Source organism: Eleutherodactylus coqui, chromosome 1 (genome assembly GCF_035609145.1).
Source record: "Eleutherodactylus coqui strain aEleCoq1 chromosome 1, aEleCoq1.hap1, whole genome shotgun sequence".
Lineage (NCBI taxonomy): Eukaryota > Metazoa > Chordata > Amphibia > Anura > Eleutherodactylidae > Eleutherodactylus > Eleutherodactylus coqui.
Window position 1 is genome coordinate 303,789,183 of NC_089837.1, and position 22,385 is coordinate 303,811,567.

Genomic DNA, 22,385 nt, shown 5'->3' on the forward strand with positions numbered 1-22,385 from the left:
GACGCGTCTCTGTGGCAGCACGCCCTACGGCGATAGCACTACCCCTTCCCCCAAACACCCAACCAGCACACTGTCAGCAGCCCCCAATACCCCCAGATACCCAACCAGCACACTGTCAGCAGCCCCCCCTCCCCCCAGACACCCGACCAGCACACTGTCAGCAGCCCCCCCTCCCCCCAGACACCCGATCAGCACACTGACAGCAGCCCCCAATACCCCTAGACACCCGACCAGCACACTGGCAGCTGCCCCCAATACCCCTAGACACCCGATCAGCACACTGACAGCAGCCCCCCCTTCCCCGTTACACTCACCCGCGCCTCCATGACAGCTGAACACTTGTAATCCTTACCACAGGAGACCTGGACTGAAGAGAGCTACTGGGCATGCGTGAAGAATACCGGGCTCATCCCCGTGGGCGCATGCCCGACTACTGGAGAAGCGGCTTGAAGAAGTAGTCGTAGCCAGGGAGATGGGATCATCAACACGGGGGCGGGGCACCCCTGTAGGTCAGTAAATAACTTCTGTATGGCCAATTTACAATGTATATTACAAAGTGCACACACCCACTTCACACAATGGGACAACCCCTTTAAGCATAAGGGTGCGTTCACACGAACGTATATCGGCTCGGTTTTCACGCCGAGCCGATATACGTTGTTCTCGTGTGCAGGGGGGGGGGAGGATGGAAGAGCCAAGTGCAGGAACTGAGCTCCCGCCCCCCTCTCTACCTCCTCTCCGCCCCTCTGCACTATTTGCAATGAGAGGAGGCGGAACGGGGGCGGGGCTAAAGTCCGAGAATTAGCCCCGCCCCCGCCCGCCTCTCCCCATTGCAAATAGTGCAGAGGGGCGGAGAGGAGGCAGAGAGGGGGCGGGAGCCTCAGTTCCTGGCCCTGGCTCTTCTATCCTCCCCCCCTGCACCCGAGAACAACGTATATCGGCTCGGCGTGAAAACCGAGCCGATATACGTTCGTGTGAACGCACCCTAAAGGTGCTCTTTAGCTTGTTGTTAAGCAATAGCAGCAGCTGCTAATGCTTGTAATTTGCCTCTAGTTGCTGGGTTGACGTTGCTGGTCCTGGTGGCATATTAACACATTCTGCCGCAGTTCTACAGCGCGGCCGATTCAGCCAATCAGCTGGCTGGAATCGGCATCACGTGACTCAGCGGCGTGCCCGAGCATTGCCGTGCACGATGAGCTGTGCCCGCGCGTCACATGGGCTGTGACGTCACCGAGCCTTGCATTTGCCCGCGGATTTTGAACAGTATTGATCTACGGAGGAAGCAAGCTGATGGTTGGAGCCTTTTCCCCAATTTACAAGATGGGAGAGTAAGATTTGTGCTCTACGTGTGGTGAGTACCCACCTGAGATTTGTGCGCTACGTGTGGAGACGCGGTCACCTGAGATTTGTGCGCCGTGCGCTACGTGTGGAGACGCGGTCACCTGAGATTAATGCGCCGTGCGCTACGTGTGGAGACGCGGTCACCTGAGATTTGTGCGCCGTGCGCTACGCTGTGCGCTACGTGTGGAGACGCGGTCACCTGAGATTTGTGCGCTGTGCGCTACGTGTGGAGACGCAGTCACCTGAGATTTGTGCGCTGTGCGCTACGTGTGGAGACGCAGTCACCTGAGATTTGTGCGCTGTGCGCTACGTGTGGAGACGCGGTCACCTGAGATTAATGCTACGTGTGGAGACGCGGTCACCTGAGATTTGTGCGCTGTGCGCTACGTGTGGAGACGCAGTCACCTGAGATTTGTGCGCTGTGCGCTACGTGTGGAGACGCAGTCACCTGAGATTTGTGCGCTGTGCGCTACGCTGTGCGCTACGTGTGGAGACGCGGTCACCTGAGATTAATGCGCCGTGCGCTACGTGTGGAGACGCGGTCACCTGAGATTTGTGCGCTGTGCGCTACGTGTGGAGACGCGGTCACCTGAGATTTGTGCGCTGTGCGCTACGCTGTGCGCTACGTGTGGAGACGCGGTCACCTGAGATTTGTGCGCTGTGCGCTACGCTGTGCGCTACGTGTGGAGACGCGGTCACCTGAGATTTGTGCGCTGTGCGCTACGTGTGGAGACGCGGTCACCTGAGATTTGTGCGCTGTGCGCTACGTGTGGAGACGCGGTCACCTGAGATTTGTGCGCTGTGCGCTACGTGTGGAGACGCGGTCACCTGAGATTTGTGCGCTGTGCGCTACGTGTGGAGACGCGGTCACCTGAGATTTGTGCGCTGTGCGCTACGTGTGGAGACGCGGTCACCTGAGATTTGTGCGCTGTGCGCTACGTGTGGAGACGCGGTCACCTGAGATTTGTGCGCTGTGCGCTACGTGTGGAGACGCAGTCACCTGAGATTTGTGCGCTGTGCGCTACGTGTGGAGACGCAGTCACCTGAGATTTGTGCGCTGTGCGCTACGTGTGGAGACGCAGTCACCTGAGATTTGTGCGCTACGTGTGGAGACGCGGTTACCTGAGATTAATGCGCCGTGCGCTACGCTGTGCGCTACGTGTGGAGACGCGGTCACCTGAGATTTGTGCGCTGTGCGCTACGTGAGGAGACAACACCCAAGATTTGTGCGCTACGTGTGGTGAGTACGTCACCTGAGATGTGCGCGACGCCACCTGGCGCAACCTGTCTTTTTTTGCAGATTTGTGCGCCTTATTGCAAAATTACGTGTGGAGAGGATCCTGACGTTTGGACGCGTTTCGAGAAGAATTTCACTTCGCTCGGACACCATCTGACATCACTCAGCGAGGTAAGCTGCTGCATCTGCCCAAATTTTCATCGCGTGCATCTGCTCATATGCGCATATTTGGCGCATATTTGCAGGTTTTCGCTTGCATCTGCTGATATGCGCATACTTGGCGCATATTTGCAGGTTTTCTCCTGCATCACCTGATATGTGCATATTTGCAGGTTTTCGCTTGCATGTGGTGATACGCTCTCCGTTTTCCACAGGACGACTCGTGTGGAGAGTAACCTGACATTTGGCTGCGTTTTGTACAACGTACGGAACCGGAGATTGGCGTTTTAGGTGCTGATCTCACATTTGCCCCCCGCCTTTTGGAGAGGACGACTCTTCTGGAGAGGAATTTCGCTTCGCTAGTACACCACCTGACGTCACTCGGCGAGGTAAGCTGCTGCATCTGCCAAATTTTTCATTGCTTGCATCTGCTCATATGTACATGCATGCCTGTATGCGTACGTACATGCGTGCCTGTATGCGTACGTACATGCGTGCCTGTATGCGTACGTACGCGCGTGCCTGCCTGTATGCGTACGTGCGCGCGTGCCTGTATGCGTACGTGCGCGCGTGCCTGTATGCGTACGTGCGCGCGTGCCTGTATGCGTACGTGCGCGCGTGCCTGTATGCGTACGTGCGCGCGTGCCTGTATGCGTACGTGCGCGCGTGCCTGTATGCGTACGTGCGCGCGTGCCTGTATGCGTACGTGCGCGCGTGCCTGTATGCGTACGTGCGCGCGTGCCTGTATGCGTACGTGCGCGCGTGCCTGTATGCGTACGTGCGCGCGTGCCTGTATGCGTACGTGCGCGCGTGCCTGTATGCGTACGTGCGCGCGTGCCTGTATGCGTACGTGCGCGCGTGCCTGTATGCGTACGTGCGCGCGTGCCTGTATGCGTACGTGCGCGCGTGCCTGTATGCGTACGTGCGCGCGTGCCTGTATGCGTACGTGCGCGCGTGCCTGTATGCGTACGTGCGCGCGTGCCTGTATGCGTACGTGCGCGCGTGCCTGTATGCGTACGTGCGCGCGTGCCTGTATGCGTACGTGCGCGCGTGCCTGTATGCGTACGTGCGCGCGTGCCTGTATGCGTACGTGCGCGCGTGCCTGTATGCGTACGTGCGCGCGTGCCTGTATGCGTACGTGCGCGCGTGCCTGTATGCGTACGTGCGCGCGTGCCTGTATGCGTACGTGCGCGCGTGCCTGTATGCGTACGTGCGCGCGTGCCTGTATGCGTACGTGCGCGCGTGCCTGTATGCGTACGTGCGCGCGTGCCTGTATGCGCGCGTGCCTGTATGCGTGCGTGCCTGTATGCGCGCGTGCCTGTATGCGTGCGTGCCTGTATGCGTGCGTGCCTGTATGCGTGCGTGCCTGTATGCGTGCGTGCCTGTATGCGTGCGTGCCTGTATGCGTGCGTGCCTGTATGCGTGCGTGCGTGCCTGTATGCGTGCGTGCGTGCCTGTGTGCGTGCGTGCCTGTATGCGTGCGTGCGTGCCTGTATGCGTGCGTGCGTGCCTGTATGCGTGCGTGCGTGCCTGTATGCGTGCGTGCGTGCCTGTATGCGTGCGTGCGTGCGTGCGTGCCTGTATGCGTGCCTGTATGCGTATATGCGTGCCTGTATGCGTATATGCGTGCGTGCCTGTATGCGTGCCTGTATGCGTATATGCGTGCGTGCCTGTATGCGTGCCTGTATGCGTATATGCGTGCGTGCCTGTATGCGTGCCTGTATGCGTATATGCGTGCGTGCCTGTATGCGTATATGCGTGCGTGCCTGTATGCGTATATGCGTGCATGCCTGTATGCGTGCCTGTATGCGTATATGCGTGCATGCCTGTACGCGTGCCTGTGTGCGTACATGCGTGCATGCATGTACGCGTGCATGTGTGCGTGCACGCGTGCATGCATGTACGCGTGCATGTGTGCGTGCATGCATGTACGCGTGCATGTGTGCGTGCATGCCTGTATGCGTGCATGCCTGTATGCGTGCATGCCTGTATGCGTGCCTGTATGCGTATATGCGAGCATGCTTGTATGCGTATATGCGTGCATGCCTGTACGCGTGCCTGTATGCATGCGTGCCTGTATGCGTGCGTGCCTGTATGCATGCGTGCGTGCCTGTATGCGTGCGTGCCTGTGTGCGTGCGTGCCTGTGTGCGTGCGTGCCTGTGTGCGTGCGTGCCTGTGTGCGTGCGTGCCTGTGTGCGTGCGTGCCTGTGTGCGTGCGTGCCTGCGTGCCTGCGTGCGTGCGTGCCTGCGTGCGTGCCTGCCTGCGTGCGTGCCTGCCTGCGTGCGTGCCTGCCTGCGTGCGTGCGTGCGTGCGTGCCTGTGTGCGTGCGTGCCTGTGTGCGTGCGTGCCTGTGTGCGTGCGTGCCTGTGTGCGTGCGTGCCTGTGTGCGTGCGTGCCTGTGTGCGTGCGTGCCTGTGTGCGTGCCTGTGTGCGTGCGTGCCTGTGTGCGTGCGTGCCTGTGTGCGTACGTGCCTGTGTGCGTACGTGCCTGTGTGCGTACGTGCCTGTGTGCGTACGTGCCTGTGTGCGTACGTGCCTGTGTGCGTACGTGCGTGCATGCGTACATGCATGTATGCTCACCCACTTACTCAGCCACCCCCTCTCTCTCACACACACACTTGCTGTGTTAAATTCGTCTTATTGGCCGAAAAAGACATTACATTAGATTTGAGCATTTAATTCCTTTTTTTAGCACACGTACAGGTTCCATCCCAATACTGCACCTAATCTGACCTAACTGAACAAACCTTCGGAGAAACATACCAATTGTCCAAATAGGATGTCTTTATCTATTAAAGTAGGAGTGAAGAAAAGCAGGGACAGTGCAATAACTATGAAAACCCACGGAATTAAGCCAATTGCAGGCAGGGTTAATTTTTTTTTTCTTCCTCGTTATAGGTCAGCTGATACGTTTTGGTCAGAATCTTGCACTGTGGTAACCGTTTCCGGTGCTCGCAACCACAGAGTTGAATCACCAGAGAGCCAGAAGTTCCCAGATGTTGGCTCAGGACGCTTAAAAGCTGGAAATGGCCCATCACCTGCTATGGAAATACATCATCAGGATCTGATGGAGCAGTACGATGAAGATTGTCAGATTGCATGTGATGCTGCTCACTGTCCCTCGTTAGTCGGTTCACAGTTTATACACTAAGCTATTTATCCCCTTAGAGAACAAGCCTGTTTGCGCCTTAGTGACAGACCGAAAATTTGGAACTTTACATGTGTCACTTGACATATCATAAGTCCGTAAAGGTTTTGCATATCCAAGTGACTGTGACATTGTTATTTTCTTCCCCTTGTTGTACTTCTGTTAGGTAGTAAAAAAGCACTGTTAAAAGTTGTGCATATTTATTAAAATTGCTACTTTGCACAATTTTGAATTTTCATTTTTTCACATTGTGAAATGTCATATATAAAATAAGTGCAAACATGCTGTACAAATCTCTGCGAACATATAGATTTCCATCTGTTCACTTTATTCTGGATGCACGGTTTAAAACTTTTGTAAATTTATTTTTTCCATTTAGGAGACGTACAAATTTAACATTACTTTTCAGAATTTAGAGGAACACTTAGTTTTCCTACACCAATCCAAGTTTGCAAAGGCTGCTAGGTGTCATAATTAAGGATGAGCGAGTATACTCGCTAAGGCACTACTCGTTCGAGTAATGTGCCTTAGACGAGTATCTCCCTGCTCGTCCATAAAGATTCGGGGACCGCTGCGGCTGACAGGTGAGTCGCAGGAGAGAGAGATCTCCCCTCCGTTCCTCCCAGCTCTCCCCCGCGGCGGCCCCCGAATCTTTAAGGACGAGCAGGGAGATACTCGTTTAAGGCACATTACTCGAACGAGTAGTGCCTTACCGAGTATACTCGCTCATCCTTAGTCATAATGATAGATACCCTCACAAATTACCACATTTTAAAAACTGCACCCCTTAATGTATTCTCTGAGAGGGTCAGGAGTATTTTGACCCCACATTTATTTTTAGGAATTAATGCAATTTAGGAGACCAAATAATATTTAATTTTTAGAAAACATGTCCTTTTCAAGACCTTTTTTTTTCTATATTGCACATCAAAAGGAGGATTGAACCTCCGAAATGGATACCCCTGTTTTGTCTCGTGTTCACAAGTATACACATTGTGGCCCTAATGTTATGTCTGTATGCACCACTGGGCCCAAAAAGAAAGGAGTAGTCAGTGGCTTTCTGAACAGACTGTTACAATCGTGTGAGCAGATAAAGCAGAGGGCCCACACGATCGTGACTAAAGGAGTGGTAGTCTAGTAGTATACACGCACACAGGGAACACAGGAGAGTCACACAGTATCCAGGCAACCAAGCCTGTGCTACAGGGAGGATGACAGTGACCCTACCTAAGCGGGGGCATCAGCCGAGTAAGAGGGCGGCCCAGTGATCTTAAGAACTGGGCCCTAGCAGATCCGAGGAGCCACACCACAGAACAGGAGTCATACACATGTCACATAACAGACACCGCCAACTGCATCAGGAGCAGGACAGGGCACACCGCCAACTGCATCAGGAGCAGGACAGGGCACACCGCCAACTGCATCAGGAGCAGGACAGGGCACACCGCCAACTGCATCAGGAGCAGGACAGGGCACACCGCCAACTGCATCAGGAGCAGGACAGGGCACACCGCCAACTGCATCAGGAGCAGGACAGGGCACACCGCCAACTGCATCAGGAGCAGGACAGGGCACACCGCCAACTGCATCAGGAGCAGGGCAGGGCACACCGCCAACTGCATCAGGGGCAGGACAGGGCACACCGCCAACTGCATCAGGGGCAGGACAGGGCACACCGCCAACTGCATCAGGAGCAGGACAGGGCACACCGCCAACTGCATCAGGAGCAGGACAGGGCACACCGCCAACTGCATCAGGAGCAGGACAGGGCACACCGCCAACTGCATCAGGAGCAGGGCAGGGCACACCGCCAACTGCATCAGGAGCAGGGCAGGGCACACCGCCAACTGCATCAGGAGCAGGGCAGGGCACACCGCCAACTGCATCAGGAGCAGGGCAGGGCACACCGCCAACTGCATCAGGAGCAGGGCAGGGCACACCGCCAACTGCATCAGGAGCAGGACAGGGCACACCGCCAACTGCATCAGGAGCAGGACAGGGCACACCGCCAACTGCATCAGGAGCAGGACAGGGCACACCGCCAACTGCATCAGGGGCAGGACAGGGCACACCGCCAACTGCAACATATAGTGAAAACCAGACAGACTCCACCCAATTCAGATTTTATAATTTATTGCTAGTGTGGATGTTACACCAAGGTTCATTCCGTGATATAGACAAAAGGCCGCTGTGTTTATGGGTCTTTTCTGTTTACTGCATCGCAGTAAAATATTGCGCAGTTTTTCAGGATCCTGCGTCATAATTCTTTTAAAGAAAAAGCGTATCTAAAAAAGGGAGTCACTGGGAAAAAAACAGTTCATAAAAAGAAGGGTTTCAAGATTGCTGAACGTCGAGGGTCTCTTCACTGTCTGCTAGCCTTCCCGTTCTCAAGGACGTCAGATCTGCAGGAAATGACGAGAAATCAGCAGGTTAACAGTCACATCCCACCAGTATTACTGATCCCTAGATCCGCTCAACCCACTTACAATGACCACTACTCCCCCAACCTGGACAGAAGAATTAGACATACATACACACAGGCATGCACGCCCGCACGCATGCATGCGTGTACGCATACACGTGCACGCACGTATACACGTACGCGTGCACGCACGTATACACGCACGCATGCACGCACGTATACACGCACGTATACATGCATGCACGCACGTATGCACGGATGCATGCGCACCTGCATGCATGCACGCATGCACACATACACGCATGCACACTTACACGCATGCATGTACGTATGAGCAGATGCAAGCAATGAAAAATTTGGCAGATGCAGCAGCTTACCTCGCCGAGTTACGTCAGGTGGTGTCCTAGCGAAGCGAAATTCCTCTCCAGAAGAGTCGTCCTTTCCAAAAGGCGGGGGGCAAATGTGAGATCAGCACCTAAAACGCCAATCTCCGGTTCCGTACGTTGTACAAAATGCAGCCAAATGTCAGGTTACTCTCCACACGAGTCGTCCTGTGGAAAACGGAGAGCGTATCACCACATGCAAGCGAAAACCTGCAAATATGCACATATCAGGTGATGCAGGAGAAAAACGGCAAATATGCGCCAAATATGCGCATATCAGCAGATGCAATCGAACACCTGCAAATATGCGCCAAGTATGCGCATATCAGCAGATGCAAGCGAAAACCTGCAAATATGCGCCAAGTATGCGCATATCAGCAGATGCAAGCGAAAACCTGCAAATATGCGCCAAATATGCGCATATGAGCAGATGCACGCGATGAAAATTTGGGCAGATGCAGCAGCTTACCTCGCTGAGTGATGTCAGATGGTGTCCGAGCGAAGCGAAATTCTTCTCGAAACGCGTCCAAACGTCAGGATCTTCTCCACACGTAATTTTGCAATAAGGCGCACAAATCTGCAAAAAAAGACAGGTTGCGCCAGGTGGCGTCGCGCAAATCTCAGATGACGTACTCACCACACGTAGCGCACGGCGCATTAATCTCAGGTGACGTACTCACCACACGTAGCGCACAAATCTTGGGTGGTGTCTCCACACGTAGCGCACAGCGCACAAATCTCAGGTGACCGCGTCTCCACACGTAGCGCACAGCGCACAAATCTCAGGTGACCGCGTCTCCACACGTAGCGTACAGCGTAGCGCACAGCGCACAAATCTCAGGTGACCGCGTCTCCACACGTAGCGTACAGCGTAGCGCACAGCGCACAAATCTCAGGTGACCGCGTCTCCACACGTAGCGCACAGCGTAGCGCACAGCGCACAAATCTCAGGTGACCGCGTGTCCACACGTAGCAGCGCACAGCGCACAAATCTCAGGTGACCGCGTCTCCACACGTAGCAGCGCACAGCGCACAAATCTCAGGTAACCGCGTCTCCACACGTAGCGCACAGCGTAGCGCACAGCGCACAAATCTCAGGTGACCGCGTCTCCACACGTAGCGCACGGCGCATTAATCTCAGGTAACCGCATCTCCACACGTAGCAGCGCACAGCGCACAAATCTCAGGTGACCGCGTTTCCACACGTAGCGCACAGCGTAGCGCACAGCGCACAAATCTCAGGTGGGTACTCACCACACGTAGAGCACAAATCTTACTCTCCCATCTTGTAAATTGGGGAAAAGGCTCCAACCATCAGCTTGCTTCCTCCGTAGATCAATACTGTTCAAAATCCGCAGGCAAATGCAAGGCTCGGTGACGTCACAGCCCACGTGACGCGCGGGCACAGCTCATCGTGCACGGCAATGCTCGGGCACGCCGCTGAGTCACGTGATGCCGATTCCAGCCAGCTGATTGGCTGAATCGGCCGCGCTGTAGTACACCGTGAGCCTTCACATCGCTCATGTAATAGCACTCTAAGCTGGTCATACACCTCATATCATGCGAACCATCTATCAATATCCCCAACTAAATTGATAGGCCAGGAACCTAGTTTATCAATGAACATCGCTGTTCAGCTTTATGGCAGCTGGCAGTCTGTCATCGTGAACCTGCAGGATTCACTGGTAAAACTTTAACCCGCTGATCAGCCAAAATGGTGAAAATTTTCATCTGATGCTGGTGGCCAGTATTAGCAGCAGTCGCCTTCCATTGTTCACTTTAGATGGATTTATGCCTCTGCCAGTCTTAGGGTGCATTCAGACGACCATATATCGGCCGGGTATTCACGCCGGCCGATATACGGCGTCTCTCTCTGCAGGGGGAGGAGGCTGGAAGAGCTGGGAGCAGTGCTCTGAGCTTCCGCCCCTCTGCACTATTTGCAATGAGAGGAGGTGGGGTGGGGCTAAGTTGCGGGAATTAGCTCCGCCCCCGTCCTGCCTCATTAAAAATAGTGCAGAGGGGCAGAGAGGCTGCGGGAGCTCAGAGCACTGCTCCCGGCTCTTGCAGCCTCCTCCCCCTACAGAGAGAGACGCCGTATATCAGCTCGTCGTGAAAACCCAGCCGATATACGGTCGTCTGAATGCGCCCTTAGGCCTCCCTCACACAGGGAGTTTGCAGAAACGCAGCGTTGAAAAACGCTGCGTTACTGCAGATTGCGCCCCGTTACAGCAGCGCTGGCATACTTTATGCCAGCGTTTTGGCTGCGTTTTCAGCTCGGCTGAAAACGCAGCCAAGAATGCTGAAAAGAAAAAAAAAAGTAATACTCACCTAGCCTCTGCAGTCCGGGTCGCGGCCGCTGGTCTCCGCCGCTGATCCGGGCTTCCTCGGCACTCCCAAGTCTATTTCCAGAGGCCAGGTTTGAGAACCCGGCCTCCGGCGATAGAGTGCTGTGATTGGTTGTCGGTGCTTGCTCGATGCCCAATCACAGCCCTTCATTGACTGTCTCAGCCAATCAGAGCTTGCCGGCGCTGATTGGCTGAGACAGTCATTGAAGGGCTGTGATTGGGCATCAAGCGTGCCGATAACCAATCACAGCACTCTATTGCCGGAGGCGGGGTTCTCAAACCTGACCTCCAGCAATAGACTTGGGAGTGTTGGAGAAGCCCAGATCAGCGGCAGGGACCAGCAGCCGCGACCCGGACTGCAGCGCCTAGGTGAGCATTACTATCTTTTTTTCTACCTAGCCTAGCTGGGACTGATTTTCGGGGTAGGGCTTCTATTGCAAGCCCTCACCCCGAAAATCAGCGAGCGGTTAACGCTGCCAAAAACGCGGCACCAAGTGTTGCCGCGTTTTCAGCAGTGCTAAAACCGCTGCCCATTCATTTTAATGGGCGACGCAGGGCTGAAAACGCCCAAAAATAGAACATGCATCGCTGTCAAAGCGCAGCGTTGCATGACGCTGCGTTTTCAGCCCGGTGTGAGCGGCCCCATTGAAATGAATGGGAGTGTTGTACAGCGTTTAGCGCTGGGCTGAAAAGGCAGCGCTAAACGCTGTATAAAAAGCCCTGTGTGAGGGAGGCCTTAGGATGATAGTCATAAGGCAGAGGAAAAAATGTTACAGCAGTGGATTCAATAATACTTTTGTCTGTCATCTGTCTTGGTCCACATGGGGGCTGATTTGCAGTGGAATGTCCCCAGCGGAAAGCCTTTTTGAAGCTGGTTTTATGACGTATTACCCCTCATTGAGAAGAGGTAAATTTCGCTGTGGAAGTGGCACTAAAATTGATACGTCAATTTCCCAGAGGATTATTTCCACAGCGTGTGGATGAGATTTTCAAAATCTCATTTACTTTGCTGCTGCTGTAAATGTCATGGAGTTTATGTGCGGAGTGTCTGCATGAAAATTTCTCAGCAAATCTTCCCCATCTGGACTCCCCTTCCTTAAATTTGCTGTTCTGCTGTCTAATGATCTCAACGACCCTGGACTACACTCATTGTCAAAAAAAAAAATCAAAGCACCTAGAAGGAGTTGACATTTTTCTGCAAAACTCGGCATGCAGTTACATCTCAGGCAGATATGGAAATGATTAGAGTTGTGGCATGATTAGATGAACTGTCTTGCCACCTCAGGCTCTAAGAGTGGTTCCCCCATTGGCCCTTAAAAAGGCTCTCAGAAGCTACTTGTGTAGTGGACCTCTTGTTGACCACTAGTAGATTGATCGTCTGATTGTCCAACAAGCGCGACCAGCTCCAACTGTTTCGCTGTCCGCCATCCAGAGACAGGTGGCATCATCATTACAGACCCTGGTGTCTGTCCGAACCATTTCCAGGTGCTTAGCTGAAGGACATTTAATCTCTGCCCAACAAGCGTGACCAGCTCCAACTGTTTCGCTGTCCGCCATCCAGAGACAGGTGGCATCATCATTACAGACCCTGGTGTCTGTCCGAACCATTTCCAGGTGCTTAGCTGAAGGACATTTAATCTCTGCCCAACAAGCGTGACCAGCTCCAACTGTTTCGCTGTCCGCCATCCAGAGACAGGTGGCATCATCATTACAGACCCTGGTGTCTGTCCGAACCATTTCCAGTTGCTTAGCTGAAGGACATTTAATCTCTGCCCATTACATGTACTGCCTTTGACACCCATCCACCGTAACTTTCATTTGAAGTGGTGCCGTGATCAACTAAACTGGACTGCTATGGAGTGGAATCAGGTTGTCTTCAGCAATAAATCCATGTTTAGTTTGGCCACTGATGACAGCCATGTTTGTGTCTGAAGACCTAGGGATGAATGCCTCAGTCCTGCCTTTGCTGTGGATCTGCACACTGCCCCACTGCTGCTGTGATGTTCTGGGGGGCCACATATGACAGTCAGCCAGCTCTAGTAGAGGTACGATGGACAATGACAGCTCAGCGATATGTTCAGGACATCCTGCAGCCACATGTGTTCCCTCTCATGGCGGCTTCCGAAAGGAATTTTCAAGTAGGGTAATGCTGGGCCGCACACAGCAAGGGTGTCACAGTAATACCTCCACAACATTCGTCCGTGGCGGCGCGGTTGCCAGATTTAATGCCAATAAAACATGTTTCAGACCATCTGGGACACCAATTTCGACAGCCTATGAGTTTCCACAATGTAGAGGCTCAGTTACAGCAAATGTGAACAGATATGCCTGCCTATATCACATCTTGTATCCAATTTAGGGGCGGTACAACAGGGTACTAGAGCTTCCATGCCCGCCCGTATCACATCTTGTATCCAAGCTAGAGGCGGTACAACAGGGTACTAGAGCCTCCCTTCAAGTGTTGTTTTGCGCTATAAATGATCCTTTTGCTCCGCTAGTGTAATCACTTGCATATATCAACGTTTCATTTGATTCTGACAACTCCTAGGTGCTTGATTTCTTTTTTTGATAATGAGTGTATTATAGGTTTCTTTACACAAAAATAACACCGGCTGCGTAAAAGAAAAGTCAATAGTGTATCATTTATCCCTGGATAGAACCCAACCACCTGATCCCCTCACATCATGCAGTCCACAACGTTCACTTTATAACTTTCTGTATCTTTCTACTACAGATGGAGACGGTGAGACCAGCAAGATGCTGATATGGCTAATATGCAAGATGCTGATATGGCTTGGACAATTAGAATTACTTTCATCATGAGGATGACAGTTGATGTGGGGGTTCTATAACAGCTTGACCAAAAGACAATCTAACATGCAAGAATACTCCAAGACCTGTCACATTAAGATCACATACGTGTAATCTGCCTTAGGTGTAATGTAAATATGTAATCTACACCAGCACTGCTACAAATGTGATTAACATCAACATGCCTTCAAAAGGATTGAAGACCTAAAAACAGAGAAATGGAATATGGTTCTGTCCTTCAGCTTTTATGGCCAGCAGTACAGTTATTTACCATAATAAAACATATTTGATGGTCTATTACTGGCATGCTTTATACTTATGTGCATGGGAGAAATGAGAATTTAAAAGAATCAAACTGTCCATCACTCAAGTACAAATTGTCTCAGCCACTGACCTGCGGGTGCCAAGGAGTCTTCACTATGACACTTGGTGAGGTATGAAAGAACCTGGGATTTAAAATAATATATATTTTTATTTTGATTGGCTGGAGCTCATGTGTTACATATAAGGCCGGGCTCACACCAACAGGGCGAATTCCTCATGCAGGAGGCCTGCAGCAGATTCTGGCTGTGAGCTCGGCTGGTGACCCTGCGTACCTCACTAAGCTGTATTATGGATGACCATGGAGGCACGCTGGTGGTCATGCGCAGTATATCTTTTTTGTTTGTTTATATTTTCTGCGCCAGCGCTTTCTGATACCTCGGGTACCCGCAGCCCATACGCAACGTAAAATAGAATATGCTGCGATTTTTCTTCTGCAAGTTGGAATAAGCAGTTCGTATCCGCAAATGTGAAGGAGAATTCGAAGAATGCATGCCTTTCAATGCCAGAGTTTTACTGCGGATTGTCTGCACGAACGCCGATCATGGAATCAGCAAATTAAATCACTAATGACAGTAAAAAGCGGGCTGTGTGAGAGAGCCTAAGAGTCGCCTCATGATTCAGGTTTGGGCTCTTGTCGGTGACAAAGGATGGCCATACACATTCAATTGTCAGCACACAGCTGTTCCTCCTGACTCCCACATACACACGCCTGCTTGGCCGAGCGAGCTGGTCATACACATTAGATGTACGTATGCTGAACCCACTTAGTTCAGTGAGACAGGCCAACCTTCTAATATCAAGCATCCAAAAACAAAACCGCTCACCTGAACTTCACACCCCAAGCTAAAAGGCACGCACGGACCGCAATCCAAGTGCAGGTTCAAATCCCAAGCAGCTTACATAGAGTCCGGCGCCGGCAGTTGCTTTGGTGAAAACTCTATCTTTATTCCAAGTGTTTAAAATGCATACATGCTGTAAAAATAAGTAACAGGAGACAATATGGGATGCGTTTTGGGAAAAATATCCTTTATGGCATAAAACCATATACCATGGAATAATTTAAATAGCTGCAACTGAAGAATAACGTAATAGAAACATCCGAGTATTGAATACACAAATGTATCTTAAACATCACGACTTTGATAGAAGTTATCATACCAAAAGATACTTGAATCACAATATAACAAACCCTGAATTATACTGAGCGGAGATGGAATTGTCGTGTGCAGTAAACAAATCCACTTTGCTTCTCTGCTGTTCAGCCGATGGTGATGGTTACCGGCCCTTCGTGGTCCATTAACTATCAACACCCTGAAAGGCAAAGACAGATATATTACCAGCATGACAATGAATACAGTGTTTAAACACCACAGTGAGATTAGTAGCATTGGGTTGTTGGCACTCGCCATATGTTCTCTATAGCTCACGCATGGCATTTTTGGGGCAGCAAACAATTAGGAGCAGATTTATACCTAAAGTAAACATTATGCTGAGTGGTGCCCTCTTCTTAATACATTTAGCATCTTTTCAGGTTGTCCATGCGCCAAAGATGGATTGTCGTGAAATTCTGGTATAAATTACCAGCCAGGTACGCACGGACACCGGCCGGGCACAAGGTCAGATTGCGCCGTGGGCTCCCGCAGGCGGAATCAGTCCCCTTCAATTGCAGGCAGCCTAAGTCATGTCCACTCTTTTTAAAAGTAGTGGGGCCAGTACTGGTAAGAGACCAATATCTGCACAAAACCTCTGTGGAAATTGACAGGCGGTGCAGAGTCGAAATCCACAGCATGTCAATTTTATCGCCATTTACATTGTGGAATTCACCTCTTCTCAATGAGGGGGTGAATTCCTCATCAAAATCCATGTTAAAAACCATGCCAGTTTGCACCATATGGTGCGAGTTTTGATGTAGACAGAATTCCTGCAATGCCTTATCATATCGATCAGAGGTGCTCCACAGGGACACAAATAGTGCAAGTAGAAAAAACCCCACCTTTTTTGTGCTTTTTCACATATTTGCATAATTTTTTAAATTAAATTCCCACATATTTGGTATCATTGTATCCGTAACGACATGTACAATAAATTGAACACCCTTTTTACTCTGCACGGCAAAAAGCGTAAAAAAAAACCAAACAACTGAGGCAAAATGCTTTTTTTTTTTTCATTTTGCCTCCCAAAAAACGCAAAAAAAGTGATCAGAAAAGCCGTATGTATAACAAAATGTTACCGATAAAATCTACAGCTTGTCTCACAAAAAATAAGCCCCTACAGACCTCTGTCCATGGAAAAATAAAAAAGTTATAGGACTTTGAATGCAGCGATATAGAAATGCACTGATGCAAAGTAATGCAATGTATGTACACAGTGACTCCACTTGTCACTGGAGATAGGAGCTGACATTATGACATCACTATAGGTGGAGTTATATGTTCTCTGCTCTCTATACGGAGCCCCTATAGTTCCTGCCCTGCAGCAGTTGTCACCGTGTCTTTGGGGGATGATACATTATATGTAGGATAAGTCTACTTCGGGAATATTGTGCAGCAGCGATCACTCCGATCATAGTTGCTGTGTTAGGAGAAATCCAGACAAAAGACAAACACCACAAAATATAATAAATCTATTTAATTAAAAGAGCAATAAGTAACATTGTAATTAGGCACACAAAGACAATCAGGACCACGCCTCAGAGTAAGGCCTCTTTCACACATGCAACAGCGATATTGTCACAAGAAAATCGCAACAATATCACAGCTGTGTTCCTGCGATTTCTGTGAGATATTGCTGCGTTTTTTTTGCAGCAATATCATGATTTTGTAGCGCTTTTTTTGCGGGGATTCAATGCAATGGCTGTGATTGGTTCATAGAACGCTGTATTGATTGCCTGAGCCGTGGTGCTTGAGAGCCAATCACTTTCTGGAGGTGGGATTTATGAACCCCCTGACCTGAAATCGGTGACTGAAGACCACAAACAAGTGTGCTGGAGTTTTGGGAGGAGAAGTGCGGCAGAGTGCACAGCACCTGTTATGTAATGTATTGGGTTTTTTTTTATGCTGCTAGGGCTTATTTTGGGGACAAACAGTAGGACTTTCTACTGTAAAAGTTGCGTTGCACCGCACGAAAACCATGTTTTCGTGCGATGCAACACAAAGAAACATGGGCTACAAAATATTGCAAATCACAGCAATATAAAGCATACGGTGATTGTTTTTCTTGCAATGTAGCAGCCTACAAAACATCGTAAATGCGAAGGAACCAATTAGAAAGCATGGGCTGCACATATATGCGATTTGTAGCAGTATCGCATCGCAAGAAAAAATTCGAGCGACTTTGCCGGCTGTGTGAAAGTGGCCTAAATGCGACAAAAGTGAAGGCATTAGTGATAGGGGACTTACCTGGCATAGGTCGACAGACCCTCCCCCCTCCAGCCCCGGCTTAAGGCCTCCGCCATAAACACTTCTTTTTCTGTGAGTTATGTCTTTGAGCATTTTTTCTCACCTCTGTGATTTTATGTAGTTAATTGTGAGATAGCGTAGGTTCTGATATACGTGCAGTGGCCTTGCGGTGGCACGCCGGCTTACGTGTTTTGGGCCTAAAATACTGACACCCGCATTTATCAGTGTGTGTTTTTTATGCACGTGGTTTTCTATAGATGCTGGTGGAGTCCAGGATGGCATGCCAGTATGGCACACTTTTTTAGTGCAGGACAATCCACTGCTTAGTCAGTGTGGGTTGTACGCCTGTATGTGTGGTGCACCCATCTGTGGCGGTCATATTGGTATCATTTCATATTGCGCAGACTGGGTTTGTTAGCAGTCACCCCTCCCCTACCCTGGGTTGAGTGGAGTGGCTGCTCAATCAGTCTGCACATAAACATTTTTGTTCCTCTATATTGCAATCTGTCTTACTGCATACTCCAAGGTTAAACGGCGATTGAGCCTTTCCTGTAGTATATATCCTGTATCAGCCCAATTTTCCAGGAACCCAAACCCCCCTGCTTACACCAACTCTGGAGCCACTTGTTTACCTCCCTAATCTCCTGCTGCCTTTCTGGTGTGGCTCGTGGTACAGGTAGTATTTCTGAGAAAACTACCTTGGAGTACCTTAGCTCCTAGATCCCTGAGCTTAGCTCCTAGATATCTAAAATCATTTTTAAGGGTCCTCCATCGACCTCTGACTTTGTCAGTGCCAATGTGTACCATGACCATGCTGGATCCTCACCAGCCCCTCCTAGTAATCTGTCAACCCAATCTGTGATGTGTCAAACTCAAGCGTCAGGAAGGCAACACACCAGTCGACGATCAAGTCTTTGTGGCAGATTGCCCTGTCTGACCCCCTAATAATGGTGTCCCCCACCACCAGGACCTGTCTAGCCTGCCCTGCACTTCCTTACCCCTTCTTCCTTAATGAAGATGCTAAAGGAGGCGTTTCCACAGCCATCCACTTTATGGCAATTGCTTTTCGGACTAGAAATATAACTTTTTTAGAAATATTTAAGTTAATTGGAATACCACTACATTTCACCATTCTTTGAATGTCAATGAGGGCATAAGGGATTGTCATTGATCTTGAATAGAAAGTACATTATAATTAACCTTAGATAATTGTAGGTGTGTGTAGAGTATTGATATTAAGCCTTTTAGGTCTCTGGGATTAAAGTATACCTATTATGGGATGTTTCGAAATTTGGGTCGAGGCGGGAGTGGGGGGAGAGCACTGAGCATTTAGAACATGGCACAGTTGGAGGTATCTAAACAATTGGAGTTGAGGTGTCTGTAAGTCCTGACATAGCTGAATGAATGAGACAAACATGTTATGTTGGTCAGCAGCATCTTTCAGTGCAACTACTCCCAGCACAACCCAATATTGATAATCTGGTATGAATTGTACAGAGGGCAAGGGTAGGATCGTTCCATAAGAGGAGATCTGACAGAGTAGATAGAGTTAGTTTATGTGATGGGAATATATTGAAAGATTTGACATATTCTGGGCGTTCTAAAAAAAACTTAATAGATTGTTGCCGGCCATCATCCCTGCTAAATAATGGTCTGTACTGGGCAGTTCCTCATGTAGGAACCATGGTCATATATTCCTCAGTTGGTCTGCCAGGCAATTAAGCTGAAAGTCTGGCAGAGCCATCCTAGTCTGGTTTTTAGGTCTTTACAAGATGGAAAGTTTTAATGTAGAGCATGATGAGCTCCAGATAAATGTATTAAAGGGGTTGTGCAGCGCCAAAACCTTAAAAAATTTTTTTGCCCAGTCCCCCAGTTTCTCAAAGGGAATACCGTAGCCATGTGTTACTTTTTTTTAAAAAAAATTCTCTTACCCGGATCCCCTTTCAGCAACTTTTAAAAATCTTCTCTCCAAGATGGCGCCGCTGGACTTCTCCCACGGTGCATCGCAGGTCTTCTCCCACGGTGCACCGCAGGTCTTCTCCCATGGTGCACCGTGGGTGTTCTTCTGCAGTGTGCGCTCCACTGCCGATTCCAGCCACCTCATTGGCTGATCGGCACCATGTGGCGGAGGCGGAGCAACGCGATGACGCGGAGAAGAGGACGGCCGAGGGAGGAGTCAGGACGCAGCTCGTGCGCACGGACCATCCTGGAGAAGATTCGTCTCTGCGCAAGGGCGACGGTTCCAGCAAGGAGAAGAGGACTTTGGTCGGCGCCATGGCAACGGGGACGCCAACACAGGGGGGGGGACCCCCTGTAGGTAAGTATATAACTTCTGTATGGCACATATTTCATGCACGATGTATATTACAAAGTGCATGTATATGGCCATACAGAAGTGTTTAGCTTTACTTTAATTTGCGGGACAACCCCTTTATGGAGAGAATTCAACGATTGAACAAAAAATATGTGTTGGGACTTTTACAAGCAAAGTGTAAAGACATTTAGGCTGTATAACCATTTTGACTAAAGTTTATCATCCTACTACTAAAAGGGTCAATTTAGACTATAATTAAAATTTCATTTTGATAAGTTTCTGTAATCGCACTTTCAGGGTCATGTGGGAGATGACAGAAAAATTCTTTATTTTGTATGTATGTTTTCATATAAGGCCATATTGACCATAAATTAATGAATGAGAGAAATTATATTCTTCTATAATTAGGTTTACATTTCAGTCTAAAGGCTGTTTTAAACAGGATGAGTGTTGGGCAAACGATACCCAACATTTGTCCCCGTGTATACTCGCTCCTTTACTGTTACACAGGAGCGAATATTGCTGGATGGCTCACAGCACGGCCAACAGAGAGGAGGAGCGGCTGGGCAGAGTTCTCCCTCGCCCTCCTCCATTCACTGTAAACAGCACCCGTTCAGTACTGAAGGACTGCTGTTTACACTGAACGGCTTGTTTGGTTTTCAGGCATGCTGGGAGCACGGGGTTTTGAACAGCTACCAATGATAATTGTCACGTGTAAAAGGTCTTTTAATCTGCTGATGTCAGTAAGCATTCCCCATATACAATAAAGAGTGTGATGTATTGTTCCTTATCTAGAGAAATTTCTACATAAACAGAAGAATACACAAGATTTAGTTTAGGACAATGGAGTTAATAGACTGGACCAAAGAGGAGTCAACAGAAACTGATCATTCTTTACACATCAAACCAGTTTGAAACCAGCAGAGAGATAATTCTTCAGTCTTTTTTTAACTTTGCCATGTGGTAAGACCCTACTGAGCATCTCTGCTAATTTCCTTCCCTTTTGATTACTTTATGAACACTACCCATGAGAATTACCTATCAGCAGTCATTATGTTGTAATGTATCTGAATGTCACACCTTCTTTTGCTTGAGTTACAGTATAAACCAATTTGTTGCCATTATTAAATTAGATGTCCCCTGGTTTTACACACTATACTGCTGGTTATTCATTGGCTTCTCCGAGCTCGTACCAACCACATCAAATATGGCACTCACATTATATCTAAGAGTTAATTTGTGCTAACAGTAACATGGTTATTCCAAGGCATTTAAATTTGAAGACCACCGACAGTTCATAATCCAATCATTGATCCTTTTTTTTTTTCAGGTGTGGCCTGTGTATATAATAGCGGATTTCTACCAATATATAACCCAGAAAATTGGGAGAAGGAATTTTTGCGTTTTATAGCTTGGGTAAACTATATCTCTGGAAAGGGATTATATCATTGACATATAGCTCTACTATACTTTCCAATTCTCCCCAGCAAACACCTGTGATAGTAGGGATATAGCATAATCGAATATCCAGGGCTTCTATGGCTGAGCTTTAATCCCTGAGGATGTAAAAACATGCATCCTCTGGGGATTAAAGTCCTGCGGGCTCTGGGCGTGACAGCTCCATGCTGTCGGTTATCGGAGGTAGCCGACATCCTAGAGCTGTCATCTCTGGCCATGGAACCTTCCTCCTGGTCATGCGATCAGCGGTATCACTGGATACTGGCGATCACATTAAAGTAAATTAAAGTTTCAGCTCCCGTTATGAATCGGATCCGTAAGGGGTGCTGAGAATACTTACCCCGGATCTGACACTGGCGTCTGCCATACATGCCAGATGGCATTCCGTCACGCACATGCGCAGAGGGCCAGGAGGCCTAGGAAATTTTAAATCTCCCTGCTCCCGGCTAGTATGAGTAGCCGAGAGCAAGGAGCTGTCACCAGGAGCCGCTGTATGCGGTTCCCGGTCACATGACCACTGATATCCAATGGATAACAGCGACTATGTAAAAGTTTTAAAAAAGTGTATAAAAAAATGTGTTTCATCTCATCTTTCATAATGATCTCATGGATCATTAGGTACCTAAGGCCCCCAGATTTATCCACAGACCTTACCCCGGCTTTTGCGCACACACTTGAATGGTGGACTATTGCGCAAAAGCCGCAGCCTGGAGATCTCACGGGGGGCCGCAGTATGCGATTCTTGGTCATGTGATCACTGTTATTCAATGCATAACGGTGATCATGTAAAAGTTAAAAAAAAGCTAAAATTTCACCTCCCGTCATACATCCGAACTCTGAGGGGAGGTGAAATTACCTACCTGAGGCCTTTGGTGATGTCCCCCGATGGGATCGTTATCCGTGGACCTTTCCCCAGCTTTGGCACATGGGCCGTCGCCAAAATGGCAGATGCAAGGGCAGAAGCTAGGGAGGGCCTGGGAAATTTTTAATTTCCTTACTCCTGGCTACTAAGGTAGCCGACAGCCTGGAGCAGTGACCGAGGT

The 22,385-nt window shown here is 49.6% G+C and overlaps 2 long non-coding RNA genes across 2 annotated transcripts; one reads left to right on the plus strand and one right to left on the minus strand.

Annotated features, from left to right (window-relative positions):
* Positions 1-2,588: 2,588 nt before the first annotated feature.
* On the plus strand, positions 2,589-6,048 carry LOC136573541 (uncharacterized). The gene is made up of 3 exons (XR_010785893.1): positions 2,589-2,749; positions 2,953-3,126; positions 5,638-6,048. It is a non-coding gene; the product is annotated as an uncharacterized lncRNA (long non-coding RNA).
* A 2,636-nt stretch (positions 6,049-8,684) lies between these two features.
* On the minus strand, positions 8,685-10,180 carry LOC136611928 (uncharacterized). The gene is made up of 3 exons (XR_010790324.1): positions 9,947-10,180; positions 9,162-9,269; positions 8,685-8,860 (listed from the first exon to the last, which is right to left on the minus strand). It is a non-coding gene; the product is annotated as an uncharacterized lncRNA (long non-coding RNA).
* Between the last annotated feature and the right edge of the window lie 12,205 nt (positions 10,181-22,385).